This window comes from Herpailurus yagouaroundi, unplaced genomic scaffold (assembly GCF_014898765.1).
Source record: "Herpailurus yagouaroundi ecotype Mexico unplaced genomic scaffold, PumYag 67729, whole genome shotgun sequence".
Lineage (NCBI taxonomy): Eukaryota > Metazoa > Chordata > Mammalia > Carnivora > Felidae > Herpailurus > Herpailurus yagouaroundi.
This window is the reverse complement of record NW_024420527.1, coordinates 25,736-34,178: the sequence shown is the minus strand read 5'-3', so window position 1 is coordinate 34,178 and position 8,443 is coordinate 25,736. Positions and strand designations below refer to the sequence as shown.

At 36.7% G+C, this 8,443-nt stretch overlaps 1 pseudogene; it reads right to left on the bottom strand.

Moving 5' to 3' along the window:
• Positions 1-804: 804 nt before the first annotated feature.
• LOC121025867 (trifunctional enzyme subunit beta, mitochondrial-like) lies at positions 805-7,394 on the bottom strand (annotated as a pseudogene).
• Between the last annotated feature and the right edge of the window lie 1,049 nt (positions 7,395-8,443).

Below are 8,443 nucleotides of genomic sequence, written 5' to 3'. Positions count from 1 at the left end.
AAATGACAGTATACCCGTTCGTCAGTACTGTAATTTATTGTACAATAAACCTAATTCCTTCTTCTAATTCTTTGTATCATTGCTGACATTCTTTGCACTTATGAATAAGCATAAGAAACATATAAGCTATATCCATAAGCATACATAATTGAGTGCATTGTTGGTGTTACTACTTTGAAAAATGTATCTGTTGGATCAATTAAGGAGAAGAAAAATAGAAGTTATTTTATCTTCACTTATTCCTCTTTCGATGCCCTTCTTTTATGTACATCTGAGGTTCTGACCTATATTATTTTAATTGTCTCTAAAAAACTTTTGGAATCAAAACTCCACTTTATTGGTTTAGGTTCTGAATTATCTTCCCACAATTAAGTTAATTAGGCACAGTGATTTGTATTTTTTAGAAAACAGTCCTCTTTAGGTTACAAATAGGAAAGAGTATAATTTGCAAATACAAAGATGATTCCAAATCTCAGCTAACCTCTCTTCAAAACCGCAACCTCTCATTTAGTCTTTGGTGAAAATAAAAACTAAAAAGAATTGTTTAAACCTATCACTGTGCGGGATTCTGGTGTAATCCCTGAAAGAGCAGTAAAGCCATGACTATTGGAAAGCTCAGAATATTAGCAGGCCTTGACTTCAAAGTATTTAACAGAGGGCCACGTGTTTTGTTTTCCTAAGAGGAGCTAGAAATGATAGATGTCATTTAGTAATGCATTAAAGTGGCATTGTCTGCTGTGAGTATGACACAGAAACTCCAGGGCACCTCTTCCTGATCTATTATTTTGTGTAAGCTTCTCCTACCATAGCATGGTCCTGCTCTCCAGCTGTACAGACAGTCGCTGAGCCATACTGGCCTTCTTTCTTCTGTAATCTGTTGGCAGGGCAGTGACCAACCTGCAGTCAGTGGCTCCACATAGTTATCCCCAGGACAGCTATCCACCCCAGTTGTTCAACTTCTCTAAAAGGGGCAATCCAAACTTGGGTTTTCCAACCACGTATTTTTATGCAAACCAGCCAGAATCCATGGCTTCCAAATTAGACAAAACCTGACCTGCGAAAGAAACCTTCCTGAAATTCCAAAGCATAAATAACATTTATTGTCAATCCTGCCTTTTCTAGAACTTCTGGCGTAGCATCTGTTGTCTAAATACAAGTTGATCTTTTGGATCCTGAGACCACTTACACAGAATCCCTCAAAAATGCTCTCCATTTGTAACCCATGGCCAGACCATCTTCCTCTGCCATAATCAACACTGCTGATTCACCATAGGCCAGGAAAAAAGTATCTGCAGCTGTTACTGTGCCACAGGGTTTGATGAATGCAGGTTTTTGGTTGGCAATCTGCTCTAGGGAGAAAAAACGAATGTGATTATCTTTGGCAACTATGTCATTTCCGGCTACTCAGAAGGATACGACATGGGAAAGGAGTCCTTCATCCTGTGTCCTTATGGTCAGGCTGTGGGAACAAAGTACATACTCATCCTATTTCAGTCAGAAAGAGCAAAGACAGGGGTCCATGGCTCACTGGTGGAGAAAGCCACCAGAGGGAGCTCTTAGGCTTTGGTTAGCAAGTTTCTCCAGAGGGCAGGCCTTGTTAAGAACAGACTGCCTGAGTATTTAAAATAAGTCCTTCACCTCCCCACCTCTGCCAGAAAACCAAGGGGATTTTTCTCTGGTATTTACTGTGAGAACCTGGTAGAGTTCCTTGAAGTAAATCTTAACAGAGTTGTGGAGGCTTTTCTAATGACTGGTTAAAAGCTGCCCTGGAGCTTTTAACTCTCAGAATTGTCCACACTGAGTCTCCATGAGTTCTTCAATTATGCTTCAGGCTTCCTACCCCTCCCTTCCCACTCAGATTCTCATAGTGGTTTCATCTTGGCATCTCTGGTCAGGTTATCTGGGACTCCTTGTGTTCTGTCTCTCCAGTTTTGGGGGGAGCGGTCTATCCTGTGTCCTCCCATCTTTTAGGGATCTAAGAAACGTTGTTGATTTTTCAGTCTGTTTAACTTTTTACTTGTTAAGACAGCATGACAACTTTTAAGATCCCTATTTGCAGTACTAGAAACTGGACCTAAATATGTGATTTTAACATATAATCTCTTGGCTGTGATTTAATGCCTATACCATGTAACAAAATGTACATCCCTCCCTTGCTGGAGACATTGTGTCCCTGCTCCCTGCACCAATATCTCCTAAGCCAGGAGTCTAAAGTCATTCTGGGCACTCAATCCTCCTATTTCCTGTCTCACAAGAAAACAGAAAGCACTAGAAGAAATGGGTTTTTAGGGATCTTCTTTTTTGCATCCAGTTGTGAAACAATGACCTAAACTGTTTTCTCCATTTTTATTTTTAGTTTATTTATTTATTTTTGGGAGGGGATGGGTGCAGAGAGAGTGAGAGAGAGAATCCCAAATAGGCTCCAACTTGTCAGTACAGAGACCTACGTGGGGCTTGATCTCATTAACCGTGAAATCATGACCTGATCCGAAATCAAGAGTTGACTGAGCCACACAGGCACCTCTATTGTCTACCCAGAAACTGAGTGTATAAATATCTCTTGTTCCCAGAAGCTCACTGGCAAATAGCTTAATATTGTATGTGTGTGTGTGTATGTGTCCCTGTGTGGGGTGTGGAGTGGAGAGGGTCACAGAGCAGGAAGGTTAAGTTATTCTTGTATTAATAATCCTTAATTTTTTTCTTAATGTTTATTTTTGAGAGAGAGAAAGACAGAGTGCAAACTGGGGAGAGGCAGAGAGAGAGAGAGAGAGAGAGAGAGAGAGAGGGAGACATAGAATCCAAAACAGGCTCCAGGCTCTGAGCTGTCAATATAGAGCTCGATGTGGGGCTTGAATTCATGGACTGCGAGATCATGACCTGAGCCAAAGTCAGATGCTTAACCAACTGAGCCACCCAGGTGCCCCTTGTGTTATCAATCCTTATCCTTGGTTTTCAGCTCTCAACCTTTTGCTAGTCCTAAAATTACAGATCAGATTAATAATTACTTTTATGACTTCTTTAACTCTCCTATCTGCCTAGAAATAGACTTTTAAAATGCTGAAAGGTTGAACTGCTTCATATCGGGGGCTAGACAAAGTAGAAAAGAGAAATTCTGAGCCTTTTTGTGAAGTCAGACCTAATGTTTCTGTGATTTTACAAAGGTTAAAACCTACAGTCTCTAAGTAGCAATGCCGCCGAACATTGTCACCAGACCTCTATCCTGGTCCACTATTCAGTTGTCCCCAAATGTACTAAAACCGGTTAGTATCAGGTACCAATTACTGAAGAATTTTTTTTCGTTAAAGAATGGGTACATAGTTTAGTCTGTCTACTTACAAAAATGTCAGAATGGTGGTGAGTAGATATAATGTCACTATCTATTATTTAGAACAATCATTCATTTAATTTTGGTGCTGTAGAATATATTTTTTGTTTGTTTTGTGAAGATTTCATTTTTAACCCAATTTTATTTGCATATTTTGTCTCTTCTTCTCCTAGAGAAATAAAACGTTAGTGTTTCTGCATTATTGATTTGTAAAAAATAGTGCTAGCCAGTAGTTCTGCACACTCACCAATGTCCTATGCCCATAATTTTCCTGGACTTCAGGGACCATTTTATGCATTTACCATGCTGTGCTGTTATTCAGCAAAATGCTGTGAAAACATTTGCATAGCATACAGAGACCTAAAAAGAACCCTGTGTGGTGTTTTTCACTCTGATTGATTTTGGGTGTATAACTGCTCTCTGATGGATAAAAAGCAAGAAAGTAATTTTGTTTAACCAAAGAGCTCTCAATGAAAGTGATCACCTTATTTCAGGAGGTCCAGGGGATTTTTTCAGTGATATCTATTCACTTATTCCCCTACCAAATAAGCTTGTAAAACTCAAGGAATTGATTCTTCCTACTCCCAGGACACCCATTTTATTTAAACACACATCAATAGGCCACTCACTCAGAAAACAAAACAAAACAAAACAATATGAATGTAAATATACAAATATGTATATATGTGATCTTTGTCTATATGCATATGCTCATATTTTACAAAACAGAAATCATGCTGCATATTTAAGTTTAAACATTATAATTTCACTGATCTCCATATTATGAACATTTTCATATTTTTCATTAAAATGCCTGCTACAATACAGTTTTACCCTGGAGTTGTATTAAAATTTAGTAAGCTCATCTATTGCTGAACATATATGTTATTTCTAAATTCTCATAATCACAGCAATGTTTCAGTGAATGTTCTTTCATATAAGTGTATTACCCTTCTTAAGAATAAAGTTATAGAATAGAGATTTCTGCGAATGAGTCATTTTATATTTTTCATCACAGTCACCAGTCTTGGTATTAATATTATATTTGATAAATAATTATCTTTTCAGGGAGGAAATATAATATCAATGTTTTCATTTGAATTATTTTTACCAGATGCAAAGTTCAGTATGGTTAAGTGTTATATATGTTTATTCATTTAAGTTTTGTATACTCATTATCTTTCTCCAGTTTCAACTGGAACATACATTGTTTTATAGAACTTTAAAATGCTTTTCATAATCTGCCAGCTATGGAGCAAATAGTCTGCTTCATATTCCTTTTGTTTTTATGCTTCTGTTAAATTTTACTTCACACTGAAAACTTCACATGTTGATTTCTATCAACTATTTTTTGATAGTAGATTTTTATTTATATCCAATTTTGAAAGCCCCTTTCTGTCCCAAGACCAGATACATGCATATTATAACTTATATTTTCTGTTGTTTAATGTAACATTTCTTTTATTTTTAATTTTTGTTCCTTTAAAATGTTTGAAATGTACACTGGTATATGATGTAAGGTGGAACTTTTTTTGAAAGCTTTTTTTTTCTACGTTTTTCTATCTAAGAATTTAAAGGTCCCCTTGATTAACTTCTATTTGTGAATGTATGTTTACTTTTTCTATCAAATTAATGTTTTCAAGTTGTACAATTTCATTGGATTTTTAATGGACGATCATTAAATATTTACATTAACTTAACAATTATCTTTAAGTGTCTGTTTTTTTATTGTCAAAATTTTTATATCTCAATAAAATTTATATAAGAATTTTCCAGCTATTTTGTTTTTCAAAGTTATCTGTATTTTTACATCCAGAATAGAATCTGTAATTTCCATTTATTTTAATACACTATATTATTCTCCACTTATTTTGATACAGAATATTATTTTTCATTTGTAATTGTTGCCATTGAATATATACATTTTAAAATTATTATCCATCTATATTCTCCTGCAATAAACTACACTTGATTACATTTAAATATATATATGATATGGATTTAATTTTTTTTTGAGAGTTCCACATCAATATTGATAAATTTGCTTAGGCTGTAGATTTCATATTATGGTAATATTTTACAGGTTTGGTAGCAATTGTGACCATACTAAGAGAAGCTTTCTATTTTTTCTAAGTTGTGCTTATGAAAATGTTCCTAATTCCAATTCTAAAATGTAGTCAAAGGTTTCTTCAAATGTTGACATAGTATGTTACAAAAATTGGCTGATCATCATCACCTTTAATTAGTGATATTTCTGAAAACTTCCTCTCACTTTATTTTTTCTTCTTCTATTTATTTTTGGGTTTCTCCTTGAGACATTATAAATTGCTGACTTACATTTTTTATAAAACGGTATACTCTTTTCAGCATTTTTTAGTATAGAATTACACAGAAAACTTGTAATTGAAAATACTGATGGTCCTGCACAGTGCCTGTCAGGCCCGTTTGGGGTCCAGAAGCAATATATCCACACCTACTAATGCTGCTTCAGCCCATATAGCAGGTGAGGAGGAAGACAGCCTGCTCAGACTAGAGCCAGGAGCAGGAAAGTGTTGTTTTGTTTATAATGCTACCTAGAGATTTGTATATTTTAACCGGCCACTTCCAACAAGCAGAACTTGATTTTTTAAAATGAGTTCCATAGCTCATCTCTTCTCTCTTTTTTTAAAATATTAATTTTATTCTCATTTTTATTACTTCCCTTTGTTCTGTCAGAGTAATTAATTAGTTTTCTAAATTAGTGAATCTAATACTCAGGTTTTTAAATGTTTTGTGCAGTAGTAGAATATTGATTTTAATGTTTATCTGCTTGCATGGGATTTTATATGCAATATGTTTTGAAATATAGTGTTCATATTAATATTTTCAAAATAGCCCCTTTCTTTGACCTGAATGTTGCAAGAAGATGTTTTTGTGCTTTTGTTAATTTAAATGCTCAAAAAAATTCTTTCTAAATCGATCTATAAATTCTTAATTGATCATAAATTTATTTTTTCTTTTTAAGTGTTTATTTTTGAAAGAGAGAGAGACAGAGAATTAGTGGGGGAGGGACTGAGATAGAGGGAGACACAGAATCTGAAACAGGCCCCAGGCTCTGAGCTGTCAGATGTGGGGCTCGAGCTGGTGAACCACAAGATCATGACCTTGGTGGAAATCGGACACTTAATTGACTGAGCCACCCAGATGCCCCAAATGTGATAATAATTTTAATTAGGAACTGTTTTTATTTTAATATAAATAAGCCGCCTTTACAATGCTTAGTCTTCCAAGGGCAAGTTCTTCAAAGATACTGTGTTCAGATTCTCTAAAAAGCAGACAGAAACCCAGCTTTGGATCTGGAAGATTTAATGGAGGGAAAGATCTTTATTTATTTATTTTTTAAGATTTTATTTTTAAGTAATCTGTGCACCCAACTAGGGGCTCAAACTTACAGGCCCAAGATCAAGAGTTGTATGCTGTACCAACTGAGCCAGCCAGGCACTGAGGAGAGAAATGCCTTAATTTTTTTTTAATGTTTATTTTTATTTTTGACAGAGAGAGAGAGAGAGAGAGAGAGCGAGCATGAGCGGGGGAAGGGCAGAGAGAGAGGGAGACAGAGAATCAGAAGCAGGCTCCAGGCTCTGAGCTGTCAGCACGGAGCCCGACGCTGGGCTTGAACCCACAGACCATGAGATCATAACCTAAACTGAAGTTGGACGCTCAACCGACTGAGCCACCCAGGCGCCCCAGAAATGCCTTTAAATATTAGAGAGGAAAAAGCTAGTGATGCTGGAGAGAGCCATTAGTCTGTGAGGCAGGTCTGACGTAGTAAAGGAAAGTGAGGTAAGAAATAGCAAAAAAGAAGAAACTCAGATTGTAACATAGTTGTATGAACACTTGGGGCAAAAAAGGAGTCCTCAAGCCACAGTCACCCACTGGAAGAATTCTACATCTTGCAGGAAGGGCCTGAATTTGTCCCATTACCATGCTCAGTCATCATTCCCTGGAAGTAGGCTAAGGGAAGTGTGGCCTCAGTGAGCATATGATTACAATTCTCAAAAGGTGGCTGCTGGGAGCTTTTCATGGCCATCATATTCCATCATGCCTTTTGTTGCACAGATCTACTTTTTTAATGTAGATTTATGCAGCAGTCCCTTGGTTTCCATGACCTCTCTTTCTGAAAGACACTTAGAAGAGGGAGGCTAACCAAACAGACTATAGCTTTTTTTGCTACATTTAATTTCTGGGTTGCAACTGGAATTTATTCTTTACCTCCTACACTACTTACCCGAAATTCTTCTCATCCTCTGTCATGAACTTGTTGTACTTTGGTAACTTGCTTGATGCTGTGACCTAAAAATTCATTTCTGATGTGTCTGAGCCCTTGGTAATCAAGGCTTTTTTTGTTTTGTTTTGTTTTTTCAAATGAAGGTTGTTGTCTCTGTCCATTTACAGTTACAGTGGGCAATGAGTACACGAAATACTAGAATGGATCACCTGGGTGTCATGTATGTTTCTTTCTGCTGTCATTGCGTTAAGGCTGCCACGATGGAGATTTCTCCTCTCATCTATTGGCCCATGGCACAAGAGGTCCAAAGAGATCTTTGCAATATTCCACTGTAAGAGTGTACCTCTTTTAGAGGCCAAGACCTCCAATCTTTCAAGGCCCACAGTTGTAGGAACAGGAAGCACAAAATCCCTCAATAAATAATTAAGAATGATGGTAAGTAGGGCCTTCTCTGCTTCTACCATTTGTTTTCTCAAACCATACATCATTTTTTTATCATTTTTTTTTTAAAGATAAAGCACCATATAAATGTCTTTAACATTATATTGTATTCTAAAGGATGGCAACCTATTCTTGAGAATTCTTCTTTTAAGATGAACTTCACTTGTGCCTTTAGAAGGCTCTTCTTGGGGTGCCTGGGTGCTTCAGTGGGTTAAGCATCTGACTCTTTTTTTTTTTTTAATTTTTTTTTCAACGTTTATTTATTTTTGGAACAGAGAGAGACAGAGCATGAACGGGGGAGGGGCAGAGAGAGAGGGAGACACAGAATCGGAAACAGGCTCCAGTCTCCGAGCCATCAGCCCAGAGCCTGACGCGGGGCTCGAACTCACGGACCGCAAGATCGTGACCTG